The sequence below is a fragment of the Typopeltis vanoorti genome, chromosome 24 (genome assembly GCF_054136105.1).
Source record: "Typopeltis vanoorti isolate ZY-2024b chromosome 24, IOZ_Tvanoo_1.0, whole genome shotgun sequence".
NCBI classification, from domain to species: Eukaryota; Metazoa; Arthropoda; class Arachnida; order Uropygi; family Thelyphonidae; genus Typopeltis; species Typopeltis vanoorti.
The window spans coordinates 76,150,293-76,167,091 of NC_143572.1; the positions used below are offsets into that span (position 1 = coordinate 76,150,293).

Consider the following 16,799-nt stretch of genomic DNA (forward strand, 5'->3'; position numbering starts at 1 on the left):
ATATGACAGTACTACATGAAAAAATTACATCATTACTAACTTCCTATCTACAATTTTCCTCCAAATCAGTCTGTTACTTGTCAAGACTTCAACATTATCAGATCTTATATTTCTATCGTCTAAGGCACTTTGTACCGTATCAATCCACCTATATCTTGGTCTTCCTCTGGGTCGTTTTCCTGCCAACTTGGCAGAGAACACTTGTTTTGCTAATCTTTCCTCTCCCATTCTATTCAAGTGACCATACCACCTGAGATTAGCTCTGCTAACGCATTCCTGGATGCTGACAATGTCAAGTTCTTTCCTAATATCCTCATTTTTAATATGATATTGCCATTGATGCCATCTGTTCACGCCTCTAATCTTTCTCAGGACTCTCATATCTGCGGTCTCTAGTCTTTGGTCAAGTGTTTTACTTCTGACCAAGCTCTCAGATCCATAAGTTAAAATTGGTTTGAACACAGTCTTGTATACAGCTAATTTAGTGTTCCGACTAATTTCTTTCTTATTCCATATGAATTTATTCAATTGACTTCCCACGATACCAGCTTTGCTGATTCTGTTGTCTATTTCTATATTTAGTTTACCATCTTCAGTAAAAATTGTGCCTAAGTAGCTGAAATGTTTTACTTGTTCCACAGGTTCTCCATTCACAACACAGTTGACATTTTCAATAATTCTGCCTATTTTCATTGTCTTTGTCTTTTTATTGCTGACCTTCATACCATATCTATTACAACAGCTATTCAATTTAGTCAGAGAATCTTGCAGACTTGTAGCGGATTTATTTAGAAGTATAACATCATCCGCATAAAGCAAAGAGCTGACATTAACATCTCCAATTTTGATATCAGGTTTAATACCACATTCCTTCATAATGTGATCCATATAGATAATGAATAACAGAGGGGATAATGTACATCCTTGTCTCACACCAGATTTAACATTAAACCATCTTCCTGTACTTCCTTCAATTCTAACTGCTGACTCACAACTCAAATAAAGACTAAGTATTGCTTGATATAATGCCCCATTGACACCATATAACTGCAGCGTATTGAATAGCTTCTCTCTTGGCACCTTGTCATATGCCTTTTCCAAATCGACAAAACTTAAATACAGATCTTTGTTATATTCCCATGCTTTCTCGACTATTTGTCGTAAAGTGAAGATCTGATCCTGACAGCCTCTATTTGGTCTGAATCCAGCTTGTTCTTCACCAAGCTTTTCTTCCACAATTCTTCTCAACCGTTTCTCAAGTATACTTGCATAGATCTTGCCAGGAACACTCAGTAGGGAAATACCTCTGTAATTCTCACATTCAGTTTTATTTCCCTTTTTATATATGGGTACTATGAGAGCTCTACTCCAATCATCGGGAATTCGTCCCTCTGTCCAGGCTTTCTGAACTATGCAGTGCAGCCACTGTAGGACTCTTATACCACCATACTTCAGCATTTCTGGTCGAATATCATCTACTCCTGCTGCCTTTCCACATTTCAAGCCTTTGATGGCTTTTTCTACTTCAAGTATGGATATGTATTCCTGACTGCATGCTTGGTCAGTGTTTTTTATCACTGTGCTCTCATCACTGCTGTTTCATTTAGCAGTTTTTCAAAGTAATTACTCCATACTTCAAGGATATCTTTTTCTCCTGTTTTCATTTCACCTTTATCATCTCTAATTCCTTTTACAGCACTCTTTCCTGCATTCCTAAGCTTCTTCAACAACCTCCAGAATATTTTGCCACCTTCTTGATATTTATTTTCTATATTCTTGCCAAAGTCCTCCCATGACTTTTGTTTAGCTAGTTTTACACACTGTTTAGCTTTCTTACATTTGTCTCTGTATTCTGTAAGAGTAAAAGCTGACTTATTTGCCAGGAACTTTTGATATGCTTTCTTCTTTTCCTTCACTGCCTCTTTAACTTCCTGTGTCCACCAGGGAGTTCTGATTTTTTTATCTTTGCACACAACCTCACCACATGCCTCTCTGGCAGAATCAATCAATGTTTCCTTCAGAGTTTGCCACTGAATCTCCAAGGTTTGATTCCTGTTCTCAAACTCTTTTATTTTCTTTTCAATAATATTTCTGTATTTTAGTCTACAGTTCACATCTGAGAGCTGCTCAACTTTTATTCACTTTAAAACTTTCTTACATGTTATTCTTTTCAGTATGAAATTCAATTTTAACTTGCTCAAGACTAAATAGTGATCACTTCCAATTTCAAATCCTCTGTACACTCTGGTGTCCTGCACCAGGGAGAAAACATCACTATCAACAATAACATAGTCAATGAGACTTTTCTTATTCCTAGCCTCTTCTCTCCATGTGAATTTGTGCACATTTTTATGTTGGAACATGGTGTTAGTAATAACCAGTCCATGTCCTGAGCAGAAATCCAACAGATATTTGCCATTATTATTAGCTTTGCTCTTTTCTCCAAATTTTCCCAAAATATTTTTGTATGTCTCACAATCATTTCCTACTCTACTATTTAGATCCCCAACAAGGACCAACTTTTCCTTTTTCATTGTGTCAGTTGCTTTTTCTAAAGCCTCAAAAAATTCCTCCACTTCTACCTTAGTAGAACCTTCTGTGGGACCATAGGCACAAATAAGTCTCATTGTCCAGTTCCCCATTCTCATATTTGCCCACATTACTCTACTTGAGACTGACTGCCATTCAAGAAGATTAGCCTCGTATTTTGTGTTGAATACTATGGCTACTCCTTCTTTTCCTTGATTGTCATTGCCTGAATATAACATTTTGTATTTATTGCTCAGAAAGATCTCACCAGTTTTGGTCTTTTTTGTTTCAGTCACCCCTATTATGTCGATCTGGTACTTATCTAATTCCTCAGCTAGCTCCATTTCTTTGCCATTCAGGCTTCTTACGTTGATAGTACCGATCTTTAACTCTGGTGATGTTGAGTTGGGGTTTGTTTTCAGATTTGTTCCAGTAGCTGACTTTTCGCTGTTCGCCCTGGTTCCCTGGCGAAAACAACGGGGGCCTTGTTTAACCGGGCGACGCCCCAGCCGGCATGAAATTTTGTCATGTTGTACCATCATTTTTTATTTTGGTTTAACCAATAAGAATACAATTTGGTCGGCTAAATCCCAAATTGCCAGCCCATCCTCGTTCGTTCAGTATCAAAGTAGATACCCAACAGGGTGCACCACGAGAAGGTGAGGATTGGACATTAGGTCAGAAGCCCTGGTCGGTTCTCCGCATTCCTTTAAAGGCTATGTGGAGGTCTCCTCTCAGTTATACAGCTTTGACCCTTAAGCACTACTTTTCTCATCACCCAGTCTATGATAATTAAAAATAGAGTAGGGGAGAATATACAATCTTGCCTTACTCCTGTCTTTGTTTTAAAAGATTCTGAGAGCATATTTCCATATATTACTTTAATTTCAAAATCTTCATACTTTTTTAAAATTATTTTTATTATTTTTTCTGGGAGTCCATAATGTCTAAGTAGTTTCCATAGGAAAGATCTGTTTACACTATCAAAAGCTTGTTCAAAATCGATAAAATTTAAATAAGCTTGCCTGCCATTCCAATGATTGTTCTATGATAATTCGTAACGTAGCAATGTGGTCTGTGCATGATCTATCATGATCTATTGGCTCTAAATCCTGCCTGTTCTTTTTTGTGCTATTTCTCTATTGATTTTTTTCTAATATTATCCTTGCTAATATTTTATTTATAACACTCAGCAATGTTTACCTCTCCAATTTTTGCATTCAGATAGGTTCCCTTTTTTTTTGGGGGGGGGGGGGTAATTTAACCAGTAATCCAGTATTCAATTCTTTAGGTCACTCTTCTTTCTGCCATATCTCATTCAGTGAGGGATATAATATCTCTGCTGTAAGTTTTGGATTTGCTTTTAGTATATCGCCTGGTATGTTATCTGCTCCTTGTGCTTTACCTGTTTTGATCTGAGTTATTGCTTTTGTAATTTCGTTCAAATTTATATCCAACGATGCATTTTGTTCATTTAATTCTAGGCTCTGATTGGCATCAGTCGTTTCTTGAAATTTCTCTGAGAAGAATTCCACCATTCTATTTATCAATTCTTTTTCATTTAATAATAGTTTTCCTTCTTTATTGTATATAGGAACTATCCATTTATTTCTTTTTACTCTTAATTTCCTTATTATATCGTACAAGTTTCTAGTATTGTTTGTATATGCAGCATCCACTGCCTCTTGTGCTAGATTCTCTATGTATTTTCTTTTATCGTTTCTTGCACTTCTTTTTATTTCTTTGTTAACTGCTCTATATCTTTCTGCTTGTTCTTGTTCGCCATCCTTCCCAGTCTGTAACAGATTTTTTTTTATTCTATCCCTCTCCTCTATTTTTAGTTTAGTGTTTTCTGATATACATTCTTTGTCTGTATTAGTTTGAAATACCAATATTTTTTCTAATGTACTTATTAGTATGGCTTTAATCTTTGTCCATTTTTCTTCTATGTCATCTCCTCTTTTTTTGAGTTAATCCCATTTATTCTGTAGAGTTGTTGTAAATTTATTTCTAATCTCTTTATTTTTGAGTTTTTCAGTTCTAAACCTGTTCCTATTGTTCAGTGTTTATTTTTAAATATTTTTACTTTTATGATAGCTGTTAGGAGAAAATGATCTGAATATGCTTCAGCTCCTCTTTTAACTCTAAGATCCAGGAGTGATTTCCTCCAATTCCTTGTTATAAGTATATGGTTTATTTGGTTCTTCATCTTCCTATCTGGTGCTATCCGTGTCCACTTATGTATTTTTTTATGTTGGAAGAGACTCCCTCCTATTACAAGCTGGTTGAACATACAAAAGTCTTTAAATAATTCTCCATTTACATTTATTTCTTCTTCTGCATGCTTTCCCATAACAGTTTCTTTATTAGTATTATCATTTCCGACCTTAGCATTAAAGTCTCAAATTATAAAGTTGCATATCTTTTTTTATTTGTTGTTTCTATATTTCTCTGTAGCATGTTAAAGAAATTATCCTTTTCTTCCTGGATCGCATCGTTTGTTGGTGCATATATAACAGTTATTGTAATACTATGTTTGCTAGCTTTAAATCTAGCATTTACCATTCTTTCAGATATCGGGTTCCACTCAATTAGTGCAACTCCCTTTGTGTGGTCATTCATATTTTGGTTCCCAGAGTAGATTAAGTAATGACTAGAGTTTAATTTGATTTTTCCAGTTCCTATCCATCTCGTTTCACTTAAACCCATTATTGATAATCTGTATTTTTCTAGAATTCTTGAGACTTGGTATGTTTTCCCAGTTTCAAGCATGGTTCTAACATTCCAACATCCCAGTCTAAGTTTGTGTTTTATTAACGTGTCTGTCACTTTCTTCCACACCTCTGCTTCCCCAGAAGGGCTTTCACAGAGGTGCCTTATGTTTGTGGCAGGTTGTATTCTATTTTCTTCGTCTGGTATCACATTTTGGTAGGTTTCAGTTTGCATAGCAATTTTTTTTTTCTTTTCTGAAGACTGGATTACTAGCCCTGTACTCAACCATCCCCATTTATCCAGGCTTGGGACCGGTAGAAAAAGAATCTAATAATGGTTTACCATTTCTTGACACTTTAGTCACCTGCATTTCAGATGGATCACTATCTTTTTCCATTTACAGAAAACCAACACACACAAAGATATCTATATAAACAATGACATCATCATCCAGCCCAACAGTATAGCATTTTAAAAACACTTACACACAGAGCCATTTGTTCTAATGATACAGCTCCGTCCAGAGAACTCAAATATCTGCACCATACATTCTTGGGCCAATGACTACAATTCCTACGAAACAAATAAAATACTACATAGCTCCATTACCTCTCCCTCCTCTAATACACAAAAACACAATATTACCATTTCTATTCCCTAAGCATTGGAAGAATGTTCAGAGGGAATCACAATAAATGGAAAGATTGTTAACAACCTTCGATATGCAGATGACACCGTGCTAATTGCAGATAATGTTACGGATCTCCAAAAACTCATTGACAGAGTATACATAGAAAGCCAAAGAATGGGAATAAATATAAACATCAACAAGACAAAATACATGATCATCAGCAAACATCCAGCCTCATCAATGAAACTGACACTCAATGGGAAAAATATTGATCAAGTGTCAAGATATAAATATCTTGGTTGCTGGCTTAATGAACAGTGGGATCCAGAAATAGATATAAAGACAAGGATTGAAGTTGCATGGCAGTCCTTCATGAAAATGAGAACACTATTCTGCAATAAAGACCTAAACATGGAAGTCAGATGCCGAATGCTGAAATGCTACGTGTGGTCTATTCTGCTTTATGGAGTTGAAACATGGACACTGAAGGCGACAACCATCAAGAAAATCGAAGCCTTTGAGATGTGGCTATACAGAAGAATGCTAAAGATATCATGGACAGAAAAAATTACCAATGAAGATGTCTTAAAATCCATTGGCAAAAACTAAACATCTTGTACAAATAATCAAGAAACGAAAAACATCATATCTTGGCCACATCATGAGAAACAGCAAATACCAACTTCTATAAACTATTTTGATAGGAAGAATTGGTGGCAAAGGAACTAGAGGAAGAAAAAGAATATCATGGTTTGACATCAAGACGTGGACAGGTCAGAGCAGTGCACAACTGCTCAGATTAGCACAAGAGCGCAGTTTGTTCGCCAAGATGGTCGCTGACCTTCGATAGAAGATAGCACAATAAGAAGAAGAAGATTCCCTATGTCAGAGGTACATCAGAAAATATGGCCAAAGTATTAATAAAACATGACCTTTGGACAACATTCAAACCTCATTAAATTAGCAACTCTGATCTGCTAGCTTAAGGATAAATTTCACCCTTTAGCACACCTTGGAGTGTATGAAGTTCCCTGTGACTGTGACTTGGCTTACTATGGGCAGACAGGAAGGTCTGTTAACATCTGCCTGGAAGAACATCAAAAATGTATTCGCTACCATTATTACGCAAGTCAGGACTGGCAGACCATGTTTTGGACATTCCTTCGCACAGGATTAGATGGAAGAAAACTAATGTGCTATTTAGAAGTCATTACAGAAAAATTATCCGAAAGATTGTTTTTTGAGTCAGCCATGGCTATGAAGAATTCTCCTAACCTGAACAAATACGGATGCATCAATTTGCCAGAAATTTGGGAGACTTATCTTAAGAGCAACTCCAACATAGCTGTAATACCTTTTTTTACAACATTAGAGGTTGCCAAAATAAGACTTTAGATATTTTGTTCATTACAATTGTATTATTTCACTTATTTACTGTTGCGTATACATGCTGTGTTGTGCTCTGATGATGCTGATTTGTAATTCAGTGAAATATAAGCAAGTTAATCAAACAACTTTTTATAAAATAGTTTGTTTGGTGTTGTTAATACTATTAAAAATGAGTCATGAATAACAGTCCTCACCTTATCTGTTAGATTCTCTTCTGTCAGTCTGTCTCACTAATGACAATAATCTTTGGCTAAGATGAACTGACCAATGCTCAAAAACTCCTCCCCCTTGTTTCGAATGGTCCTAGCATTCAGGCACATAAAGTGCAATACCCCCCCCCCCCCCGCCTCATGCTGTCCCGACAATTGATACTAATTTCCCATTCTTGTTTGTTACCAGTGGTAACAATTTAGGTATTTTTTGCACACTGTTACACTCAACTACCTCACTGGTATCTGTGCACTTGTATACTTGCTCAACAGCTTTCCCCCTAAAAGCTCTTATGATTTTGATTTTGCACCTACACTTTAGTCAACAACACTTTTTCCAGACTTTGAACCAAATCTATTCAAATGCAAACCATCCATCTTTCATCAGTCACATTCACTACACATATCCACAAACTCCGTAATTCCACCTGTATAACCTATGTACTAACTCATTTGCTATTGTGGTGCTCCTCAACTCAACTGTCATACTCCGGCAGCAGACTCACTATCTTAACTCTCTCACTCTTTCTTTTGCTACTTTCAGTAACTTTTTCATTCCTTGCTCATATCATACTTGTTTCCTTTAAAATCATTCATTCCAGCCAAAAAAATCAACTCTTTGACTTTACCCTTCTGTATTCTAATAGGTTCACCACCATCCTTAATCTTTGCACCTGAGCAGCATGATTTCATCTCTCTCTCTCTCTCATCAAGCATACCTCTTATAATATTGTCCTGAAGAATTTACTTTTTGTAATTTCTTTTCCAGATTTTAAAAGTTTTTGCGATCCATTAACACTTTTTATATAGGGAGAATTGTTATAGGTGAGGACTGTTATTCATGACTCATTTTTTTTGTTGTTTGTTTCTTGCCACTATACTTTAATTTGGCAACTTATTGCCAAATTAAAGTATGGTGGCAAGATCTTGATCTGGAAACAATGTTTCTGTGTGGGTATAGATCTTATTCATACTGAAAAAATTTTGCATCTGTGTTTTCATTATTTCTTCTTTGTGTCTTGTTTTATTACATTTTCCTTTCTTCACCAGCATGAGATAATTTGTTGAAGTCCATAAGCTCTGCTGCATCTGATGAGTTTTTATTCAACTCCTCAGTCAAATGATGATTGAGGATAACAATTCCTCAGTTTTTGCATTTTCTGGTTCCTTGCTGCTAGACACTACCAGAAGAAAGACCATTTTAAGTTTGAATATAGACCTTGGCTAAAGGAACTTTTGCAAGGACTTTTTTTTTTTCAGCCTGTTCCCAAATTTGTTGATCTTTGATGCAAACCAATTAGATTTTTTTCTCCCTTAACTCAATAAAACCAACCACAGAATTCAAACAAATTAAGATAAAATTAGGGATAAAATAAAAAAGGGATAAAAAGATAAAATTAAGATTTTAGAGAAGTTGGTAAGAACTTGCATGTAGAAATGGGTAGACAAGCATTCTATACCATGCAAGGAACAGCATGGGTTTACTAAAGGAAGGTCATGTTTTAGCAATTTGCTCATATTTTATAACAATGTTACGGCCGAGTTGGATAAAGGAAATGGATACACTATGATAATGTTGGATTTTTCTAAGGCATTTGATAGGATACCAACGATAGGCTGTTGTGTAAACTGGAGAATATGGAACTAAAACAATCTATTGACTTGGATCAGGGGATGGTTGACAGACAGATATCAAAAAGTGGTATACAGTGGATGTAAATCTGCCAGATTTAAGGTAATCAGTGGTGTACCTCAGGGGTCAGTCCCTGGGTCATTATTATTCATCTATACATTAATGACATCAAGCAGGATCTATCATCAGATTTGCAATTGTTTGCTGATGATGCAAAGATAGGCAGGGTAATCAGGGATGCTACTGATATTCAGAAATTACAAAATGATTTGAATAGACTGAAAATCTGGGCTAACGAAAATGGCTGTCAGTTTAATGTTAGTAAGTGTAAAGTTATGCACTTTGGCATGATTAGACGAGTTCTGGCGGCATATTATATTAGCAGGGTTATGCTATAAGAATCTGAAGAGGCAAGGGATCTTGGTGTATTGATGGATAAGAATTTAAAGTTCAAAGGTCACATAGCAAAAGTTGCAAATACAACTCAGAGGATAATTGGTATGTTGAAGCGAACCTTGAAAAGAAGTAATTTTGCCTCTTTATAAGGCTTTGATAAGACCACACTTGGATTACTCTGCACAGATTTGGTCTCCCGGGTTTCAAGGGGATAAAGAAGCTGTGGAAAGGGTGCAAAGAAGAGTTACCAAGATTATATCCGGATTATGGGATTTAGTTTATGAGGACAGATTGCAAGTATGTGGATTACAGACTCTGGTTAACAGGAGAAAGAGGGGTGATATGACAGAGGTCTATAAACATTTGAATGGGTGTTATAGCATTTCAACTGATGAAATTTTTCGTTATATGGAAGGCGGGGAGAGAGAACACGAGGGCATCCATGGAAGTTAAGGTTGTTCTCAGTCAAGAAAGGGTTAAGAGCTAGGTTTTTCTCCCAGAGAGCAGTGAGTGATGGAATAATTTGCCTTTACAGGTAGTGAGTGCATCTAGTGTGAATGAATTCAAGGGTAAGTATGATAGCTGGGTTGGGTAATTTACAGCCTCCCTCGATGAGTCCTTGACTCCCTGGAGGTCTTAGATAATAATAATAATAATAGACTTCTACCTATTTTCCTTGGAGAATAAAGACTTTAGAAGATCTTTAATTTTCTTCTGTTTAGTTTCTTTCTTATCAGTTCTACCTTTCTGTTTTCAAAATCTTTTCTGAATATTATTTGCTCCTTAGTGTTTCTTTGTTTGTTTGAAGTTTTCCACTTAGTTATACTTTAAATTAAAGATGCCAAGAAATTATATTCTTGGTTAAATTCTTTATACAAGTAAGCAAACAAAGTTAGTGCCTGAAGAATTTTCAGGAATGGGCAACTCGTATATAGAAGCTAATGACTTCACATCACTTGCCATAGTATCCTGTAAAATTCGATGTAACTTAATATTTTATGAGCAAGAGACAAATATAGATTTAAAGTTTACAATATGAATATAGAGCCTCCTTTACAATGCCGTTGCATCGACAGGATAAAATCCACAGTAATTAAAATAAAAAAAAATAGATTGGAACAGTTTTGTACAAAGATCAGGTGACTAAGTATAAAGAGAAAGTGTATAAATATATATATATAGTGTAAGAAAAGTTTTTAAACATGAATGCGGACAGCCTTGATTCTGAAGCCACCAGCAGTAACACGATGGGGGATCAATAATTCTTTAGAACAGTGAATCCTCACCTCATCATCCCACAATTCTCTGGAGAGGACCATGATGATGTTTTGTCCTTCTTCAAGTTTGTAGAGGAGCTAAGGAATGTCGGAAACTGGTCGGATTTCCAGCTTCTAATCATATTATGGAATAAATTGGCAGAGCCAAGAATTTTTTGTATTCCTCTCCTATACTGAGAGACACTTTGGAATACAATAAATTCAAGGATATCCTGATATCTTAGTTTTCCAAGGTTAGAAATGTGAATCCGAACCTGTAGAGGCTACAAAAATACACACAAGAGAAGAAAGAATCTATCACAGATTATTATAAGAGGCTGCTAAGTTTAGCTAATAGCTTGAGCATGTCCAATGATGAAAAGAGCCATCCTGATTGGGCAGTCTTTAACCGATTCAGGTTAGGAGTAAAAGAGGAATTCCAAGAGACAGCATACAAAAGGAAGATAAATCATTTGGAAGAATGCAATCAGGCAGTAAAAGAAAAAGAGGAAAGGCTAAGCGATCTTCATACCGCTTCTAGTGCCAGCCAGATACACAGCATTACAGCAGTGTCAGATCCAAAGAATGAGATTAAGAGAGAGAAAAATTCAGATAACCCTAAAGAAAAAACTAGGGACCAACAGAAGGGAGGAAAAGAGGAAAATAAGGCCACAGAAATAAACAATGCAGACCACAACTGACTGACAATCGCTGAATCCATTGACATGAAGGAACTATACTGTTGGAAGTTTATTTTGCACTTGGTTAGACTATAATAAATTTAGATTATAGTCTAACAATAAAGTGGTACACCCTTTGGCAACTCGTATAGGTAAATATGACCTCTCCATTGCTTATCACCACTTCTGGGTCTGCCTCCTACTGACGAGACCTCAATAAAGGTTGAAACCGGTCTGAGTAGTGGCCCCTCCCTTAATGCATAGCATTATACATGTCTGCAAGGAGATGTGCTTTGCATTATGGGAGATACTAAGACAAGGAGAGATGAGAGCTTGGTCCACCTTTGCTAAGAGGTGTCAACAGATGTACCACCTTGCCTCAGTCCTGAAGATATTTTCAGGCGCAAACTTTATTTGCCTACACTTGGATAAAGGATTAAATCAAAATAAAAAAAAATCAACTAACGCCTTTTATTCCCTAATAGGGAGTAGGCGAGGCCTTTATACCCTATCTAGCTTTTAGATAATGAGTGGGCAGTTCAATCTCCACCTGTAGCCAATCAGAGATAGCTGGCCCATGTCTATCACTAATTATAGCAGCCACCGATGAAGAGGCTGGCAAACAAGTGCTGCCATCTCTTGGTACCTAACCCTAACAAGATATGTCACTGTCTGAAATAATGTGGGTACTATGGTCGATTTTCTTGAGTTTACGGGACGAAAAACCCGAGTTTCCGGGAGGAAAAACCTGCTTGCCTGTGCCAGAGATCGACTAACTCGGGAACCGGTCGAAGATAGGCTTAGAAAAAGTTCCTCCAGTCAGCGACTAGACTAGAACCTAAGTCTAACTTCAAGCGGCCAAGCGCAGAGGATGCAAGCACCACTTCAACTGAGCTACACAGGCCTTGGATAAATTTATCCAAGGCCTGTGTAGGTTTGCCTTGAACTCCCCTGTGTAGGGGAGTTCAAGGCAAAAACCTTCAAGGAACAGCTGGGCCCTGAACAAGAGTGTATTAAAAGGGAAAACAGGAGAGAAGTACCTCAGTGCTACAGATGCAATAAATTTGGGCACATTGCCAGACATTGCTTTAGTAGTAGGAAGAACTCAGATAGAAATATGCACTGGGAATCTAATATGGTAACAACTCACCGCAATCACACACGGAGAACAAAGAAAATGCAGAGAAACATTAGAAATCAACATGAAGGATCTATGACAGTGACACAGGGAAAGATAAGAGGGATACAGTGCAAAGTTTTGCTAGACACCGATTCCCAAGTTTGAGTGATTACCGAGTCTTTATTCAGGAAGCTGAAATCCCGGGTGCCCGACTGTATCACTTTGCTAAAAAGGCCGGTTATATTAAATAGAATTGGGAAACCCTCTGTTCATGCCTAGGAGAAATTGAAAGTAAACATGTGGCTGCCTGGTTTTGAGTTGACCATCTCACAGAGTTATTAATTCTCCCAGAAACCTCTAGAACTACAGAAAAGGTAGCTTGGAACTGACTTTTTAGAGAAACACAGGTTCTCCAGCGATCTCTTTACAAAAGAAATTTCCATAATGGGGATTAAGCAGGTTGCCTGGAAAAAAGATGCCCAGAGACATCGCCCTGACAGAAACATTGGTGAGAATAACCCACGGAACGACCATTCCCAGTTAGAAAAGGGGGTAGCAAAGGAAAATAGAAATTTTGATCAGAAAGACAGGGAAAATTCTTTGCCTGATCCCCCAACTGTTAGAGATACTCAACAGGGAAAAGGGGAGAAACCTTTCACATCTCGAGTGTCAGGGTAGCAAATGAGAGGGAAGATACAGAGGCCACAATGAAGGATGTCAAGAATGTGATAGAAGTAAACATTAAAGAGAGAAGTAGTAGTAAAAGTCACCACCCAGGCAACGGGAGAAATAGAAGGAGAGCAAGGAATCATAAAGGGGTTAAATACACAAGGAGTGATGACAAACATGAGTCACACCAGAGAAAGCCCACAGATCAGACTGACTGCATTCCCTGCTCAAAAGTAGATGACAAACCTGAATACTGTTCAACCCAGAGAATGCACAAAACTCGACAGAGAAACTCTGTAAAGAAAAAATTTTCATCCACATTCGTGGTTTAAAATTTTTTCATGAAGAGGTGGGCCTTTGTAAAATTCTATGTAGCATAATATTTTACGAGCGCTTTACATAGATTTTTACAGAGGTCACATCTAAAAAGTTTGTGTTAAAAAAAATAAACTTCTATAAAAGAATGTACATAATCCTAAGGAAAATATAACCTGCCCAAAGATGTAGTAAACAAGCAATGGTTAAAGTTAGTAACAAAGGAAAATGCTGTGTCACTAGAAACCATATATCTTTGTTTTAACTAAGTGCTTTGAAAACCTTTATTTACATGCTCTGTATATGTCAACCGTCAAGGTCGTTCTTAAAAGGGGTCGGCGTGGATCACACGAAGTTCCGGTGTCCGACTAATCGGATTTTGTGTAGTACAACAGGACAAGAAAGAACGGGTCGGACTAACAGAAGATCGAGGAGGCACGCCAAATTCTTCAGGGACCTCAACCCTTAGTGCAAGATCCCAGAGAACATGAAATAAAAAGGGATTGAGGAGAACATCAATATCAGCAGTCGGAAAAAAGTGGACACGACTATACGGCTAGGGTATGCCAGATGTCGGGGAGAAAGGGACGCCGATCCACCTGAGGCTGTTTCGATCTTGGATTTGGCTGTGGAAGATTACCGGAAGCTAATAATAACTAATAGAAACTACCAAACCCGGAGGAGAATGCTCTGCCTTCTGAACGAGCCTGCATATGTTCCACATGCCGGACCCCTCGTTCAAAACCCAAGAGTGCCAGAGATCAGAATTCTGAAGCCCTGCCAACAATCCTTGATGAGGAACAGATGAAGCAAGACACTGCAGAATGAAATTTAAGACCCAAGACGGAAGAAAAGTTTAGGACTCTAGTGAAAAATCCTTGAATTAGTGCACGACCCAGGAGACAGAGCATACATGAGTTCATTCCAAATTTTTTCCATGTTTCTTTTATGTAACACAGGAGAATTAATTTAGATGCACTGTTAAGATATAAGGTACTATATCTTAATATTTACCCTTAATGCCAAAACCCATCTCCAAGAAGGGGATGCATGATGTTTTGTATTAAATTATTTAATAAGGTTAAAACACCTTATGGCAACTTGTTCTGGTAAAATACTTATAAGCTCTGTATTACTAAATCTTGGTATTTCTAGCCTAGCTCCCACTGATGAGACCTCAATAAAGGTCGAAACTGGTCTGGATAGTGGCCCCTTGCCTTTAATACAAAACATCATGCATCCCCTTCTTGGAGATGGGTTTTGGCATTAAGGGTAAATATTAAGATTAGTGATCAGAGCTTATGCCACCTTTACCACGAGTTGCCTTGGTCTTGCATCACTTGCAGGCGCAAACTTGATTTGTTTGTCTATTTGCTTACTTGGGAAATGGGGTAAAACCAGGTTTAAAATTGCTTGTTATTTTTAACACACAGGCACACACACACATATATAAAATATATCTCTTGCATACTGAATATCTTGTTCTTCAGCTATTATTTTATTTATTAAATCTTGATAAACTACCAAACATGGTTCTAAAAAATGAATGCAGGATTACCCATTTAAGCTAATTGTTCCATAATGAGTATCTAAGTGAGTTTGATTCTTTAGATATCTGGATGAATATTTTAATCTTTTCATAGCTTTAAGCAAGATTCTATAACTAAATATTAAATTAAAATTTTGTTCATTGCATGAAATCTTCATTTCCTAAATTCTAAAACATTGCATTTCAGCTTTCTTTTATTAATTTTGTTATATCAATCGAAACTAAAGGAGTATATTTTCGTATCATATGTACAGTAAAACCCCGAAGTTATGCGGTAGGTGGGACCAACAAAAAGCGCGTAAGTCGAATTCATGTAACTCGGGGTATAATTTTGCATGTAATTTATATATACAAATATACAATTGGGACCAAAGTTCACAAAAACACCTATATTTTTTAAGAAATATAATGATAATTGTAGTTTTTCGTACATAAAAAAAAGAAAGTTATTTCGATGTCGATGGTTTCATAAAATCTAATAGATTTGTCTGACGGCATAATGTCTTTTTCTTGTCACGCAAAATTTCTTCATAGCAAGCTAATGATTTTTTTATTCCTTGCCTTTTGGCTACAGTTTGTTTCTCGTTAGAATCTATGTCCTCCGAAATCTGTAAACCTTTCTTTTATGATTGTTCTTATTGTGGATTCCTGTAGATCGAACTTCTTTGCTAGCTCACAAATTTTCATTCCGCCTTCAAAATCTTTAATAATGTTGAGTTTGGTTTCCAAAGTCAATGTTTTTCTTTTCTTGCTAGCTGTAGAAGAATCGGACTTGCTTCTTTTGGATGACATTATTATTTTTTATGTCATAAAATTTTTATCAAGAACATAACATTAAACAATCGCAAGGTTTGCAGACTATAAAAATCATGTATGAATGGAGACTGCGCAAAACACATCAGTGCTTGTTCACAGCATGTGCAACACTGGCGAATGCGGCTGGCACCTGAAAGATACGACTAGTGGTGAGGCGTGAAGCGGGATGGGAATATGTACATATATGAAACTGCGTAACTCCAGATTCGCGTAAGTTGGGGTATGACTGTACTTGGATATTTATGCTGTTCATTAGGAATCCTTTGTGGTTTACTTGCTTTAAATCATATAACATTTCCTACAACCGTTTGATATGTTAATCTTGGTGGTTTAAGACGTTATATCCAGAGTGGATAAACTAATACTGTTGTGGTATTCTGCTTATTCATAATCATTCTGTTTGAGAAATCTTTTAAGGATTTTTGAAGTGCAATAGTCCTTAATAGAACATTAAGTTTCCTTCCCATATTTATGAGCACTTCCACTCGAGAATATTGAAGTAAAGCTACTTCTCTCTCTCTCTCTTTCCAGATTACGTTCATATGACATTTCTTGTTATAAGGATGCTTATACTCATTCCTTCTATTATTTATTTAATACTTTGTAGTTTACAATTCTTAGATTACAAATGATAATGCACAGTCTAGATTTTCTCACATTCAAAATTGTCTTATTAGATGTCGAAGGACTAATGCTTGACTCCAATCTAGAACTGAAAATACCACACTACACGTTCCAAATACATTCAGAATGAACAACCAAAAAGTAAGCTATCTCAACATGCCTTAGAGAAATATCTCTTCATCAGAAGAAAGAAAGTCAGACTACTTCACAAATCCTAGTTTAAATCATAGCCTGTTCCTGGAAGCAGCATAAGTTCTACAGAACCTGGTTA

At 36.7% G+C, this 16,799-nt stretch overlaps 1 protein-coding gene across 1 annotated transcript in view; it reads right to left on the bottom strand.

Moving 5' to 3' along the window:
- The window catches only part of Atg16 (Autophagy-related 16), a 307,774-nt gene that overhangs the window by 152,519 nt on the left and 138,456 nt on the right, over positions 1–16,799 (bottom strand). The gene's annotated exons all lie outside the window — the stretch shown is intronic.